At 40.0% G+C, this 16,453-nt stretch overlaps 1 long non-coding RNA gene across 1 annotated transcript in view; it reads left to right on the top strand.

The window, feature by feature from the left end:
• Positions 1 to 4,348: 4,348 nt before the first annotated feature.
• Positions 4,349 to 16,453, top strand: part of LOC118160672 — a 20,286-nt gene continuing 8,181 nt past the window's right edge. Inside the window, exons 1-2 of the long non-coding RNA XR_004747625.1 lie at positions 4,349 to 4,363; positions 9,780 to 9,783. This is a non-coding gene — a long non-coding RNA (uncharacterized LOC118160672). The remainder of the gene's footprint in view (positions 4,364 to 9,779; positions 9,784 to 16,453) is intronic.

Here is a 16,453-nt window from a genome sequence, read left to right on the forward strand (position 1 = left end):
ATGGTATGGAATACCCCTTTGGCCAGTTTGGGTCAGCTGTCCTGGGTTTGTCCCCTCCCAGCTTTTGCTGCACCCCCAGCCTGCCCGCTGGCAGGACAGAGCGAGGAGCTGAAAAGTCCTTGGCTTAGTATAAGCAGTGCTCTGCAGCAATTAAAACATCAGCATATTATCAGCACTCTTCTCATCCTAATCCAAAACATAGCACCCTACCAGCTACTAGGAGGGAAAATAACTGTCCTAACTGAAACCAGGACATATATCCACCCCTTATTCCATACCATTTATGTCATGCTCAGGTTACACTCTTTCCAATACATTCTAGTTAATCACTATTTTCATCTATGGTAGTGATGACACACAGTATTATATAATAATTAACATAATACATCTCAACTCATGGGCTATTCTCACCCAGTATTAAATCCCCCTGAGGTACACACCGGACCTCCCCATTCTTTTGCATTACCCACCAAGTGCATCCAGGTCCTTGAGCAAAAGCAATCCCACGAATGGGTTTGCCTTTTCCTGAGGCAGGAGTAGCCCAGACTGTTTTACCTAGCATATTTCTTACATGCACTACAGGAACTTTATCCCCTTCTACTGTACGTAGCAGGTTTGATTGGGCAGGTCCAGCTCGATTGGCAGATCCCCTAGTATTGACTAACCAGGTGGCCTTTGCCAAATGTGTGTCCCAATTTCTGAATGTCCCAGCACCCATTGCTTTCAGTGTAGTCTTTAACAGTCCATTGTATCGCTCAACTTTACCGGAGGCTGGTGCGTGATAGGGGATGTGATACACCCACTCAATACCATGTTCTTTGGCCCAAGTATCTATAAGGTTGTTTCGGAAATGAGTCCCATTGTCTGACTCAATTCTTTCTGGGGTGCCATGTCGCCATAGCACTTGCTTTTCAAGGCCCAGGATAGTGTTCCGGGCAGTGGCATGGGGCACAGGATATGTTTCCAGCCACCCAGTGGTTGCTTCCACCATTGTAAGTACGTGGCGCTTACCATTGCGGGTTTGAGGGAGTGTGATGTAATCAATCTGCCAGGCCTCTCCATATTTGTATTTCAGCCATCGTCCCCCATACCAAAGAGGCTTTGACCGTTTGGCTTGCTTGATTGCAGCACATGTTTCACAATCATGAATAACCTGTGCTATAGTGTCCATGGTCAGGTCCACCCCTCGATCACGAGCCCATCTGTATGTTGCATCTCTGCCTTGATGGCCCGAGGTTTCATGGGCCCATCGGGCTACAAATAGTTCACCCTTATATTGCCAGTCCAGGTCCACCTGAGCCAGTTCAATCTTGGCAGCCTGATCCACCTGCTGGTTGTTTTGATGTTCTTCAGTAGCCCGATTCTTAGGCACATGGGCATCTACATGGCGTACCTTTACAACCAGGTTCTCTACCCGGGCAGCAATATCTTGCCATAATGCAGCAGCCCAAATGGGTTTGCCCCTGCGCTGCCAGTTGTTCTGTTTCCATTGCTGTAACCACCCCCAAAGGGCATTTGCTACCATCCATGAATCAGTGTATAGGTAGAGAACTGGCCACTTTTCTCGTTCAGCAATATCTAAAGCCAGCTGGATGGCTTTTACTTCTGCAAATTGACTCGATTCACCTTCTCCCTCAGCAGCTTCTGCAACTCGTCGTGTAGGACTCCATACAGCAGCTTTCCACCTCCGATGCTTTCCCACAATGCGACAGGACCCGTCAGTGAACAGGGCATATCTCTTCTCATTTTCTGGTAGCTTGTTGTACAGTGGAGCTTCCTCAGCACGGACCACCTCCTCCTCTGATGACATCCCAAAGTATTTGCCTTCTGGCCAATCCATAATCACTTCCAAGATTCCCGGACGACTGGGGTTTCCTATTCGAGCCCGCTGAGTAATCAGTGCAACCCACTTGCTCCATGTAGCATCAGTTGCATGATGTGTAAAGGGGACCCTTCCTTTGAACATCCAGCCCAGTACTGGCAGTCGGGGTGCCAGGAGGAGCTGTGCTTCAGTACCGACCACTTCCGAAGCAGATCGAACTCCTTCATATGCCGCCAATATCTCCTTTTCGGTTGGAGTGTAGCGGGCCTCAGATCCTCTGTATCCCCGACTCCAAAACCCCCACACCAAACCCCCCCCCCCCCCCCCCCATTAACACATCAGGGTATCAAAGTGCATATTCAAAATATGTATGTATTCTTTAATTATAATACTGTAATAGGGTTGCATACGGTCACCTTCGTAGTTTAAACCTGAAAACCCAGAGAAGTGAAAAACAGTGAATATTTTTTAACTTCAGAGACTGTATGGTTTGGGTTATGCTTCTAGTTTTGTGTAAGAAAACTCATGTAAATTGCACTGCCTCATAAGTGACTGGTGATTTTGTTTTGCTCTACTGTCAGAGGTGATCTTTCTGTCACTTTTTTTAAAACCCCTTAATTTCAAACCATTTTGCTGTTCTTGGCATCTGTTTTCAATCACTTTGTGCTTTGCAAATCCTGATGACTTGAAATGTGAAATACCTTCAGGTTCCTTCAATAATGTGTTTTAATCATCTTGCAGTACCATTCTTTGAATTGTCTGTTGTATATTAAATCCCATAATGGAAGCTCTGGGACTTAAGTTTTACCCATATTTCTGCTGGTGAGTTCCTATCAGATTGTGACATAGTCAGAGTCAGATTTCCAAATGTTATAACAATATACAGATACTGCATTTTCAGATATCAGGCATACCATACCTACGCTATTAATGAGTTCTTCATGGTCTATTTTTAACACCAAATTAGACCATGGACTGTGAATTTCCCTTCCCCTACTCTCTCTTTCCTTGCAATAATTATTACTATTTCAAAGAACAGCAAATAGTAATATACTTCACTTATTTTAAACAGTTCAAAAGTTGTTCAAAAATGTTCAATTATTTCAAATATTCAAATACTTTCAACGATACTGATTTCATTTAAGTTATCCTTAGCCTCTGTAATGTAGCATTTAATGACTACCTTTAAAAAATAATAATCCTACTCTAACATTTGACTTTTCAGTATCAGGAAACTACAACAGATAATTATGGGATATAAGATACTGTGTTTGTTTTGTTGTGGTTGCAGTATCTCTTTCATTAAGGAAGAAACATGACTGCCCCATACTTTGAAAAGAGTACTTCTTAGAGGTACTTACAAAAGATAAGATAGTGAGGTTTTAGCCACAGAATTCATTAGGAGTTTTACAGTAGTTGCCCTTCTTGCTTTTGAACAAATCTGCAGCTCATTTTTTTTTAATGCTTTAAACAGAGTCTTGGCACACTGTTATTTGGTAGCTGTGTATATAACTGCGAGTCACAGAATGGCTAAGGTTGGCAGGGACCTCCAGAAGACATCAGGTCCAGCACCCTGCTCAAGCAGGGACACCCAGAGCAGATTGCCCAGGACCATGTCCCAGTGGCGTTTGAAGATCTCCAAGGAGCAAGAAGCTGTCTCCATAGCTTCTCTGCTATGCCTGTGCCAGTGCACCGTCAGTTGCACAATGAAGAACTTCTTCCTGGTGTTCAAATGGAACCTCTTGTGTTCCAGTTGGTGCCCATTGCCTCTGGTCCTGTCACATACAGCATCTGCTCTATATATAGTATTTTAAATCCCATAGAATAAGCTTAATTAATAAAGGCATATAAAATATTCATTGCCAGATACTTTTAGCAAAAAGGTGCCAACTGGGATCAAAGTAGTTGAAGTGGGATTTGTGTAGCATTAAGGTGTCAAAGTATGATGTAAGGACCTCTAGGTTCCTTCGTCTAATGTTACCATGTCTCAGACTAGCCTCAGTTCTTCCAGAGACCTAACATTTTGCATGTTCCTTAGTGCCTAAATTTATTTTTCTAAATATAACCCGTTCTTCATTCTTGACAGTGTTGATCAGTTCTGTGCATAGCTCATGTCTCAGTCTGATCAGGATCCAGAGCTAGACATCTGTTTTCCAAGCAGCTTGATCTGAAAGGACTTTTCAGGGTACATCTGAATCAGTTTTTGTCAGATTAGGCTCTCTTGGAACTGAAAAATTTGAGAAACTGTGTTGAGGAAAAGAGGATGATGCAGAGTATTTTGGTGGGTGGAGAACTTGCTCAGGAAGCAGAAGATGGGATCCAGTTCTTAATTCTGTTCAGTGGAATACAAAGCCATGTTTCCTATCTTTTCAGAAATTCCCTTAACTACTGGTCATAATCAACACTGAGGTAATTTCAGTCTACTCCCCTCTTGAAACCATACCAGTGTTCTGGTAAGAATTTCATATTTGTGGAGTTAGGAAAGGTTACTAAGAAAAAGCCCAGATTTTTAGCTTAGGATTTAGAGAACAGGCTGGGAGGGTTGATGACTTGTTCCAGTTTGACATGGAAAGTACCAAAACAGTTTCAGGTGCAAGAATCAGACTCCAGGGGCTCCTTCAGCCCAGCTGAATGGCAGCAACTACATCTGGTCTAAAGCATAAAAATAATGGAGAGACAGGAGAGAAAGATAAGCAGCAATGATTCTTGGAATTCATGCTGTGTATTTGCACACTGGTTTCTATTCTCTTTCGTGTAGATGCTATGCTGGCTTGTTATCTCTGGGCTTCCACTCACACCATAGGTGTAACGAAGATTGTAATGAATGGAGGATAAACTCTTGTTATTTTCTGTAAGGCCAGGATTTCTCTCTAAGCTTGTGAATAATAATAATAATAATAATAATAATAAAGTTCCAATGTTTCTAAATTTGTCTTCCTTTTTATTATTATTTTTTCGGATGCCTTGCAATAAAAATTCCCAACAGGTAACACTGTGCTGGCCAGTGTGTTCTGCCCTGCAACCAATCTAAATAGCCTGGCAAGAGCGAGGGGCCCGAGGAGCAGAATATCATGCATGACAAGTCTAGCAGCTGGTCATAGTACTGTTTTCTAGTCGAGCTGGTCAGGGTCAGGACTGCTAAGGGAGATCTGTCATATGTTGTCAGTTTTAAAATAGAAAAACACATGCCTCGGGTATCAAAAGTTTGGGAAACATTGTCTATAGTAGCTTGATTAATTAATTATTTCTGTAAACACGGACTGAAGCAGATAGCCATGATTCTTGTCATTGTACAGTCACAGAAAAGATTGGTGCACACAGATTGGTGCAAGTATCTGGTGCAAGTAAAAGGCTACTTCAAGTATCTGGTGCAAATAAAAGGCTACTTCTTCATTTTGAAGTTGTAAGTTATTTAAAGCATTTTAAACAGAATGTCAGTATATAATTCTCAAGAGGTGCCAAGTAATTGTGTGAAGATTGATGATGTTAAAAAGCATGAATGCAAGAATTGCCACTAAAATAGTATATCTTTCCCTAAGCTCTAAGACTATTATACCTAAATGTAAAACACCACAAGTTTGCAAAATGGGTCTAAATCCTAACAAGAATTTTTCATAACTTATATAAAATTATATTTGTCATCTGCATTTTTTTTTCCTGATTCCTGAATCTGTTGCCAAATAATGCATAATTTGGAAAGTCACAAAATATAAAGTGCAGGAATCATATTTCAAGGGATCCAAGGGATCCTTCAGCCCAGTAGTTCTGAAGTGGAGTAAACTGTTAAGAACATGACTTTTCACATTAAACTATCAGCTAAAGCATTACATATAAAATATCAAACATAATCATTCACCATCATTAAAGCTAATTTTAATGGGAATAACTATGGCAATTGCTCATAGTTGCGATGACTCATGAGGTTACGATCAGTTGCAATAACAGCATTCTTTGCTTTGGGGTGCCATGCATTTAATGTCTGTTTTGTCACCTAGATTGAAATTACTGAAAGCAAAACCTGGAATCAAGACACAGCTACTTGTGAGCATAATGGGAAGAAGAGCGGAAAGCTGTATAATCTGTTTTGCTTGTAAGTTATGGAGGTCTCATTTTCTGTGAAGATCTGTTTTCTGGGAAAATCCTATTGATGGGCAATTGAGAAAATTCCTATTTTTTTTTTCTTAAATTTTAATTAATTAAGATTTAATATTTTTTTTTGAAAAAAATATTTAGGATTTAATTTATTCAGACAGATAAGAGATGTGGTTATGGGAAGTGCATATTGTAAAGATAGTCAAGTATCAAGGCAAAGGAATTGGAAAAAAGAGCCCTAAGTTTCCCCGCATCAACCTTAGACTTCTTCAGGACTTTGGTACTCAATTAATCTCTTTGTTTTAATTTGTTTTAAAACCAGTAATAATTATTTTTCTGTAGTCTGGAAGGCTACAGAGATTCTAGATTTAGTAGCACTTGTAAATCCTTTGAGAGGCTTCACTGGTAAGAGTTCTAAATTGTTGGTACGTACTTAAAAATATGCTCTCATTTTCTTAAAGGTTGATAGTTCCTAGCAATGTTAAATCAGTATTTTCATGGGACAGATTGATAATTAATTTTCTAGTATTGCACAAGCACACTAAAATTAAAAAGTATGCAGTCATAATTAGCACAAATTACCTAACTCTTAACTTTTGCAATAGTGTGTATTTATACATTTGTCGTATCATAAATATCTAATTCAAAATTTAAAAAGAAAAAAAAAAAAAAAAACATATAAACCAACACAGACATAATGTGGAAAATAGTCAGGAAAGACAACTTCTATAGTTCATTGAATTATAGGAACTGGGAACCCAACTCTATGTTGCTTCTGGGAAAAAAAAAAAAAATATATATATATATATATATATAGTTGTAGTCTAAACCTCAGCAGTAAAGATGGTTCACCCTTCTGAAAACTTCCTGTGGTTCTGATTGAACTGCTCCTTTTACATGTGGTTTACCTTTATCTTTTTTTCTGGTAATTTAGGCACTTTGCAGCAGCTTTATATTTAAGCATTTTTTATCTTGTGTCCCATTTCCTTGGCTTTTTTCAGCTGACTTGTAGCTTCTCCTAAATAAAGTCCCTCACAGCTATCCACAGCTACCCAGTAATGAATAATTAATACCTAGAGGGCCTATTTTTTTTTTTTTTTTTTTTTCACCATTCTTTATTTTCCATCTCTCTCCCTACATCTTGAAAAGTTAGAATGTATGCGTGAGTAGCAGTAGGAGCATCTGATACTTCACTGAGGTTCATTTCAATTGAATGTAGTGGATATTTGTTTTTGAAGTAGTTCAGAAGACTAACAAACTCTGTTACCATTAATATATTCTGTGCAGTCTCTACGGAGAGCTCACCAGAGGTTTGCTATGGTGGAAGACAGAGTGACTTTTTCAATAACGTGTATTTAAAATATAGCAGCTGCCTTAAAAGGTTCAGAATTAGCAGGAAAGCCATTTAATCTAGGAGAATATGCTGATTAGAAAAAAAAAATTATGTTTGCAACTTGAGAGGTCTAGGGAAAAAGAACAGAAGTGTCTTAATTTGTGCTGCATGTTAGTACCACTTCAAGAGTGAAAACGTGGAGAAAGGGAAGATTATTTTGGACCAAAAAGAGACACCATAGCCTTCTTGTGGGCACTCTCACTGGTGGAGGTGGGAGGGTTCCCTAACCATGAAAGTTTTGTTGGATGCCAGTACTGTGTCCAGGTCTAGGCTCCCAAGTATGAGAGAGACATGGGCATACTAGAAAGAAGACAATGGAGGGCAACCAAGATGATCAAAGGAATGGAGCACTCCCTTTTGAGGAGAGGCAGAGAGCTGAGACTGTTCAACTGGTCTAGAGGAGGCTCAGGGGGTCCTTATCAACATCTATAAACACCTGAAGGGAGGGTGCAAGGAAGACAGGTCCAGGCCCTTGTGGTGGTTTTACTCGAGTGGGCAGCCGAGCTCCACCACATCTGCTCTCTCACTCCCCCTCTCCTCAAAGAGGAAGGGGGAGAAAAGTCAACACAAAGAGCTCAAGGTTTGAAATGAATGATTTAATTAAACGGAAAGGGAGTGGGGAGAAAAAAAAAAAAAAAAAAAAAAAAAAAAAAAAAAAAAAAAAAAAAAACAAGGCTGCACAGAAGCACAGAGAGAAAGAAAAAAAAAGTTATTCTCTGCTTCCCATCAACAAGTGATGTTCGGCCACGTCCTGGGAAGGAGAGCCTCAAAACACGTACCAGTTGTTCAGGAGGACCGCCCTCCCCCACGAGAGCCCCCCTTTTATTGCTGAGTGTAACATCAGGTGTTATGGAATATCCCTTTGATCGGTTTAGGTCAGCTGCCCTGGTGATGTCCCCTTCCTATCAATTGCCCACCCCCAGCCCATTGGCTCTTGGGGGCTTGGAGGGAGTCCTGATGCTGTGCCAGCACTATGCAGCAATAGACACAACACTGGAGTGATACCAGTGCTGTTCCAGCAACGAGTGCAGAGCACAGCACTGTGTGGGCTGCTGCAGGGAAAGGTGACTCCATCCCAGACAGACCCAACACAAACTCCACCCCTTATTCCATAACATTTGTGTCACACTCAGGTCCCACATAGTTTAGTATATAGATATTCTCACCATCATTATTCTCTGTCCATTAAAGTATTTATACATCTGTACTTTTCATTCCATAGGCCTTTCCCCAAAATGTTCATAAAAACTGTTGATGGTTTCAGCTTCATCTGTCAAAGTGGTCACTCAGGACAGGTGAAGTTGGTTTTCTTGACACCAGCACCAGCTTAGCTCATGACACTGTTGCACTTGCCTGGTTCCTTGCGAGGTTGACCTGTCTTTGGTTCTGCAGTGTCCTCCTACAACACATAACTTGGATTACAGATTAATTTTCTCCCAAGGTTAAATCTCCCTGAGGCACACACCTGATATCCCCATCCTTCTGCATTACCCACCAGGTATACCCTGGTCCTTGGGCGAAGACAATCCCATGAGTGGGTTTGCCTTTTCCCATGGCAGGAGCAACCCACACCGCCTTCCCCATCCACTTCCCTAAATGCACTACAGGGACTTTAGTTTCTCCCACAGTGTGTAGGGGTTTTGTTTCAGCAGGACCAGGACGGCTCTCAGACCCCCTGTTTTTAACTAGCCAAGTGGCCTCTGGTAGATTCATGTCCCAATGTTTCCATGTCCCAGCACCCAATGCTCGTAACAGTTTTTAACAATCCATTGTACCTCTCATCCTTCCCAGAAGCTTGTGGGTGATAAGGGATGTGCTACACCCACTCAATGCCATGTCTCTTGTCCCAGGAGGTGACCAAATTGTTTCAAAAGTGACTCCCATTGTCGGACTCAATTCTCTCTGGTGTACCATGTCACCACAGCACTTGTCTTTCGAGGCCCAAGATAGTGTTTCAGGCGGTGGCATGATTTACTGGATATGTTTCTAGCCACCCAGTTGTTGCTTCTACCATGGTAAGTATGTAACATTTCCCTTGGCAGGTTTGTGGGAGTGGTCTGATGTAGTCAATCTGCCAGGCCTCACCATATGGAAATCCAAGCCATCTCCCCCTGTTTCAGGGAGACTTTACCCTCATGGCTCGTTTGGTTGCAGCACATGTCTCACACTCATGGGTAACCTGTGTGATGGCCTCAATGGTCAGGTCCACCTCTCGATCATGAGCCCATCTGTATGTGGCATCCCTCCCTAGATGTCCTGAAGTTTCATGGGCCCCTCAAGCCACAAACAGCTCACCCTTATGTCCCCAGTCCAGGTCCAATTACTTCAATTTTTGAAGCTCGATCCACTTCTTTGTTGTTTTGATGTTCTTCAGTGGCACGATTCTTAGGCATGTGGGCATCTACATGACGTACCTTTATAGCCAAGTTTTCTACCCGGGCAGCAATATCTTGCCACAGGGTAGCAGCCCAGATGGGTTTACCTCTGCACTGCCAGTTGTTCTGTTTCCATTGCCGTAGCCACCCCCATAGAGCATTTGCCACCATCCATGAGTCAGTGTAGAGATACAGTACTGGTGATTTTTCTCTTTCAGCAATTTCTAGGGCCAGTTGTATAGCTTTCATTTCTGCATACTGACTTGATTCACCTTCCCCTTTCACAGCCTACAAGTGCAGAGCACAGCACTGTGTGGGCTGCTGCAGGGAAAGGTGACTCCATCCAAGACCGACCCAACACAGCCATCTTCAGTGGTGCCCAGTGTTGGGACAAGAGGTGATAGACACAAACCGAAATACAAGAGGATTCATCAGAACATCAGGAAGCACTTTACTGGGCAGCTGACAGAGCAATGGCACAGGTTGCCCAAAGAGGCTGTGGAGTCTCCCTCCTTGGAGATCTTCAAAAGTCACTGGGACATGGTCCTGGGAGCCCTGCTATGGGTGTCCCTGCTTGAGCAGGGTGTTGGACCTGATGGCTTCTGGAGGTCTCTTTCAACCTAAACCATCCTGTGACGTTTGTTTCTAGAAAGTGGTACCTAGGGGTAGAATGAACTTAGATAACTATCTTGACTTATACAGGTGATGTTAAACTTTAAATAGACATGAATGTCATCTAAACCAATATGTTGGATACTAGTATTAAATGCCAGGATGTACTTCTTTTGGGGTGTTTTTAGTCAATGTTATGCCCTCTGTTACAATTTTATCATGAGTCTTATGCTTTTCAGTGTTCATGTAAGCCTTGTTTCTTGGAAGAAATGTAGTGGACCAAATTCTTACCTTATTCAAAGAAACTAAGATTTTAAATAAAACATTGCTTGTTAGGAGATTCATAGTGCTATCTGTCCTCAAGATTTTATCTAGTCTTTTGCCCTTCGAGTTGTAGAGAAAATCCAAAGATCATCGTTCTTAGACCTTAAAATCAGATCAGAAATAAAAATAATCCAATCTATAAAATGTCTTAAAATTCATGAGTTCTTTTCTTTCTTTTTTGTTCTTCTTCTTTTTTTTTTTTTTTTTTCAGAGAGTCTCAGTTTATTGTGCCTATGACAGTACAGTTAAATATAAAATGTTCATTCATTTTATTCAATTCAGTTTCTTATCTGTCAAAATCTTTCTGCCAGTACATCCAGGCTTCCATTTAGCTAGCTAACTCCTTTTCAGAAATGCAATCAATGTACAATTTTTATTTAGCACAATGTTATAATTAAATTATTCTCAAAATACATTTTTAAATAAAAAGATGTCTCATTTGTTTAAACTGTGTTCATTGTTGTTTGTAAAAATTATTTTTTTCCCTGTGATGCTTTCTTGAAGCCCTTACACTCAGCTGAAAATCCACATTTAGCATCTGCTAAGACTTTTTGGACTTCTGAAACTATTTAGAATAGAAAAAAAGGAAATACTTGGTATGTGTTTAAAAGTGAAAAGTATATAAATCTACCAGGCTGGTAAACAGCAGGAAGAGCTTCTCACAAGTACTGATAAACATCTGTACAGAAGAAAAAATGCAGTATTTAATGTCATACAGGGGGTAGCACAGTTTAGGTAGACAAGACAGAATGCTTTTCTATTCACTCTGTGATATCTGATTCCAGAAATATTCATCTTAATTGTAAAGTGCTAAGAATGCCCAAGGTAGGGAAAACTAAAAGTTTTACTGCTAAATAGAAGTTACAAATTCAGCCTAGCATAGTCAAGAGTAAAAATTATCTACCTCAATGTCTGCATATTAAAGATCTTTCTAGTCTCTACAATATTTTTCTGTTTGATTTTTATACTCTGTTCCTTTCTAAGCTATTAATATTAGTATGCAACTCTTTATTCTGTCACTGAAACTGGGGTCAGTCTTAAAGAGATCAGAGAGACCTTCCCTAACCTATCCTACCCTGCCCTGCCCTGCCCTGCCCTGCCCTACCCTACCCTACCCTATCCAGGCCCGTCCCCTTATTTGATCTCATATGCAATCTATCCAATACACAACTGAGGCATTAGTAGAATCAATCATGCAGTTGAACTGTGTGAAATGCAGTTTTCTGCACATTGAGGGGAAAAACTTCATGCACCAATATATGGGGGCTGACCAGCTAGAAAACTGCTTTACAGAAGAGTACCTGGTGGTTCTGGTGGACCAGAAATATACCCTTGCTGTAAAGAAGGCTAATGGTAACGTGAGCTGCATGAAGCAAAACCAACAGGTTGAGGGAGATGAACCTTCCCCTATACTCAGCACTGGTGAGGCTGCACTAGGAGTACTGTGGAGGAGGTCTGAGCTCCCCAGGGCAAGAGAGACATGGGCATACTGAAGAGACTCCAGTGAAAGACCACAGAGTTATCAAGGGAGTGGAGCATCTTACATATGAGGAAAGGCAGAGAGAGCTGGGATTGTTCAGCCTGGAACATAGGATGCTCAGAGGGATCTCATCGTTGTCTATACATACTTGAAGGAAGGGTGCAAAGAACATCTTCAGGCTCCTTTTGGTGGTGCCCAGTGCCAGGACAAGAGGCAATGGACTCTTGTCTGAAACTGAAACACAAGAGGTACTTTCTGAAGGAAAGAACCTTTTCTTTCTGTGACTGAGCACTGACACATGTTGCTTAGAGAGGCTGTGGAGTCTCCTTCCTTGGAGATATTCAAAAACTATACCGACATGGTCTAGGCAACCTGCTCTAGTTGATCATGTATGAGTAGGACAGTTGGATCAGATAACTTCCAGAGGTCCCTTCTAACCTCAAACATTGTGTGATTCTGTAAAGTACTATTTTCAGCTGTTTTTACTGATATTGTATTTCAGAATTTCTTTTTAGCCGAGTTTTAGTTTGGGAATTATATCCCACTCAGTTTGAATAAGACTTAAACTTGATGAATATCACTCTCCTATGTCTTAATGTCTGAATATAAATAAGAACAGACAAACAAGGAAATGTTTTTACATTTGTTTTTGATTAGAGTTGGCTCCAATTCTACTTGAGTAAAATAAATATGTGGTATATATTTTTTTTCTTTGAAGTGTTGGGTTTCCTTAGTACTTGTCCACAGCACATGGCTTTTGAAAACAGATCACTTATGATGGGGTTTAGGCATACCATCAGAGGTTAACTTTCATTTACTTTATCTTAAAATAAATATCAGTGCCCAGTATCTTTAATGCTCTAGTGATTTACAGTCCTCAGAACAATTTTGCTGTCTTGCCAATAATTCATTCCTACTATATGTTTTAGGGGAATGTGTTTTAAAACAGAACCTTTTAGATTAAAAGCATCAATTAAATGAGGCAACTGTGCTATAATTACAGCAGAGATACATGGATATGTCTCAGAGAAGATTAACTTAAAAGCTAATTCTGAACACTTAAATGTCAGTTTAATTATTAATGAAGAATTTGCTGTTTGTTAGAGATGATGAAATGTTCTTCCTAGCTAGTTATTCCTGTGAAAATTGGAAGGTGATGCATATTTTGCTATTTGCTGTCCTCCTGATTATGTATAGTCTACTCCAGTGAGGATATTCTCTGAAGCTGCCTGATCAGTCTACCTGCCATTTAATGTATGGCATCTCTACTTTGAATGCCACAATAAACAACGGTTTCTGTTCAAGCAGAAATTCATGCTATGTTTATTTCCATTACAATGTATCTATCTTTAATTGCTGGATATCCATGTCAAAAACTGTGCTCATTTATGTTTCATAAGAATTAGAGTCTACTTTCTGAATATGCAAATACTAATATGTGCTACAGTTCTGTAATCTGGTACCCCCCTGATGAGGTAAACAATGTAGCAGTCTGTTTTTACTAGTAGATTTCTCTCTGCTGTTTTTAGGATTCTGTAGAATATATGTTTTGACTGGTGTCAGTTTTATTTTAAAGGTCCAAAGAAATGTACTAGCAAATCAGTATTTTGAAAAGAAGAGAAAAAGCATTATCAGCTCATGGTCAAAGTAACCTAGTAGTCTAGACTCTATTGGAAATGATATTAATCCACATCAGTGGTTTCTAGTCATCCTGTAACAGATATATTTACCCATGTCCTTTTTTTTCCTTGCTGAGTTTCAAACTGTGGATTGTGACATAAATTCCTATTGTTTAGCCTTAAGTTCACAAGCTATTGAATTTCACTTCATTTCTATTATTGCTGTCCTCAAGATCATCCAATTTTTCCTACATGAAAGAGGATTTCCAGTTCTTTTCTGTATGGACAATGACTACAATTCTGTATGATCAGAGAATCTCATTAACCCACTCCTCCACTTTGTGCCAGCAACATAAGAAAGCATATTAAAAAGATTTATCTTATGACCAATTCTAGAAAATATCTACTTTAAACCCTCGCCAGCCTTGTTCTTTTGTTCTACAAAGTGCTTTTCAGATTTCTTACTCCTTTTTTATTTCTTTAATAAGTTGAGTACCTCAGTGTTATCCAATTTTCACCACTGTAGCACTAGTTTAACTAGTTTAACAGATATCCAGATAGGTAAGGGACACGCAGCTTTTATGGAAAATGAAAGTTCAGTGTCCTATCAGTGGAAAATTACATTAATCTCTATTGGTAAATCCATTCTCTCTCAGTTATTTTTACATCAGTATATCATGATAGACTGTATTTTTTTATCAGTATGGATGTTAAAATTTGCAAATAGGTGCTAGAATGATAGAACCATTTGATAGATGAAAGGTAAATTTAGAGTGTAACATTGCTTTCTTTCCTCCCAACAATAAAAGCTGTGGGAGAAATGTAAGAGAGAATGCCTGCAGGGTTTCATTTGTGTACTGAGAAGCAGAAACTAGAGGTAGAGACCTATAAGGTCTCCCATCAGAAACCTAAAATGAGATGACCAGAATATATTTCTGAGTTCATTCCACTGAGGGTCATCTTCTCTTCTTAATCTTATCCTTGATACATTCCCCACTTTCTTTGTTACTCTCTGGGGGCTAGCCTGATTAGTGAGCTGAAATCAGTAGCAGTTAGGCATCTAACTTGGTCACTGTTAGAAAATGTACTTCCTGACTACTGTCATATTCAAGTGCCCAGATACTGTACCAGATGTAGTCCTGGTAAGTTATGGATAAAAGGAATACATACTAATTTTCCTTTGCTTTTTTCTTTTTCCGTGCTAGGCAGCTGAACACTGCAACCGCTCTCTCACTCCCCCTCCTCAGATGAGGAGGGGAAGAAGTAAAGGAAAGAACAACTCACAGGTTGAGATAAGGATAATTTAATTAAAGAGAAAAAATATTATTAAGGAAATATTATTATTAATTAAACAATTCAACTAAAGGGAAAAAAGGGAAAGGGGAAGAGGGAGGGGGAAAGGGAATAACAACACAAAACAAGTAAAGGCTATGTGGAAGTGCAGAGGAAAGAAATTACTCTCTACTTCCCACAGATGAGCAATGCTTTACCACGTCCTTGAAGCAGGGCCTCAACGCACGTAGCCGGTGTTTGGGAGGAGGACAGATGTTTTCGCAATGAGAGCCCACCCCTCCCCTCTTCTTCCTTTTTCCACCTTTTATTGCTGAGTGTGACATCATATGGTATGGAATATCCCTTTGGTTGGTTTAGGTCAGCTGCCCTGGTGATGTTTCTTTCTCACTTTTTTGCCCACTCCCTAGGAGGGTTAGAGAGAGTCATGGTGCTGTGCCAGCACTTCTCAGCAGCAGACACAACACCGGTGTGATACCACTGCTGTTCTAGCTACAAGTGCAGAGCGCAGCACTGTATGGGCTGCTACAGGGAAAGTTAACATCCCAGCCAGACCCAGTTCAAGCACTGGCACAGGTTGCCCAGAGAAGCTTTGGATGCCCCATCTCTACAACTGTTCAAGGCCAGACTGGATGGGGCTTTGAGCAACATGGCATGGTCTAGTGGGAGATGCTGGAATTAGGTGATCTATAATGTTCCTTACAGCCCGAACCATTCTGTGATTCTATGATATTCTCTCCCATGCTTTTTTTTTTTTTTTTTTTTTTTTTTTTTTTAAGAAAGAAAGAGCAAGGAGGGGAAAAAAAAAAATAGTATTTTAGTATGTAGACTTCAGCATTAACTTTAGCTTAGCCCTGACCATTTATGAGTTTCTGACTGCTTCAGCCTTGCAGCATGAAATCATTACCATTTCATCCTTTTATTCTGTAACATCACATATATGCAAACTAGTCTTAAAAAGCACATTGCAACCAAAAGATCAGGGGCAGTGCTTTCAGTCTGAAGGGAAGCCATTTCAACCAGAATCACATAATTTGCTATTTTTGACTTTTGTTCTTTGCATACATCAGTTTCTCTTCACAGAATCTAAAAATAAACTTTGCATCTCTTTGTGAAGACCCAGACATTTTTGTTTGTTTCCTTTTTTCATCATTTCATATCCTTTTCTAACCAGCATCTCAAGAATAAGAACAAGATTGGATATTGTTGAATATGGAATATTTTTCCCAGGAAATAACAGGGATCAAAATGGATGTTTTCTGTGTACCATCATCATAGAACAAGAAGATAAAGGTTTGGAAATACATAAAGGTGAGCTTGCATGTAAGCTAAGTTCAAATGATACATACCTGATCTGAAATTGATCTGAAGCTGACAAAACAGTGGGCAGAAATGTGGGTAGAATAGAATAGAATAGAATAGAATAGAATAGAATAGAATAGAATA

Source organism: Oxyura jamaicensis, chromosome 1 (assembly GCF_011077185.1).
Source record: "Oxyura jamaicensis isolate SHBP4307 breed ruddy duck chromosome 1, BPBGC_Ojam_1.0, whole genome shotgun sequence".
In the NCBI taxonomy this organism is placed as follows: Eukaryota; Metazoa; Chordata; class Aves; order Anseriformes; family Anatidae; genus Oxyura; species Oxyura jamaicensis.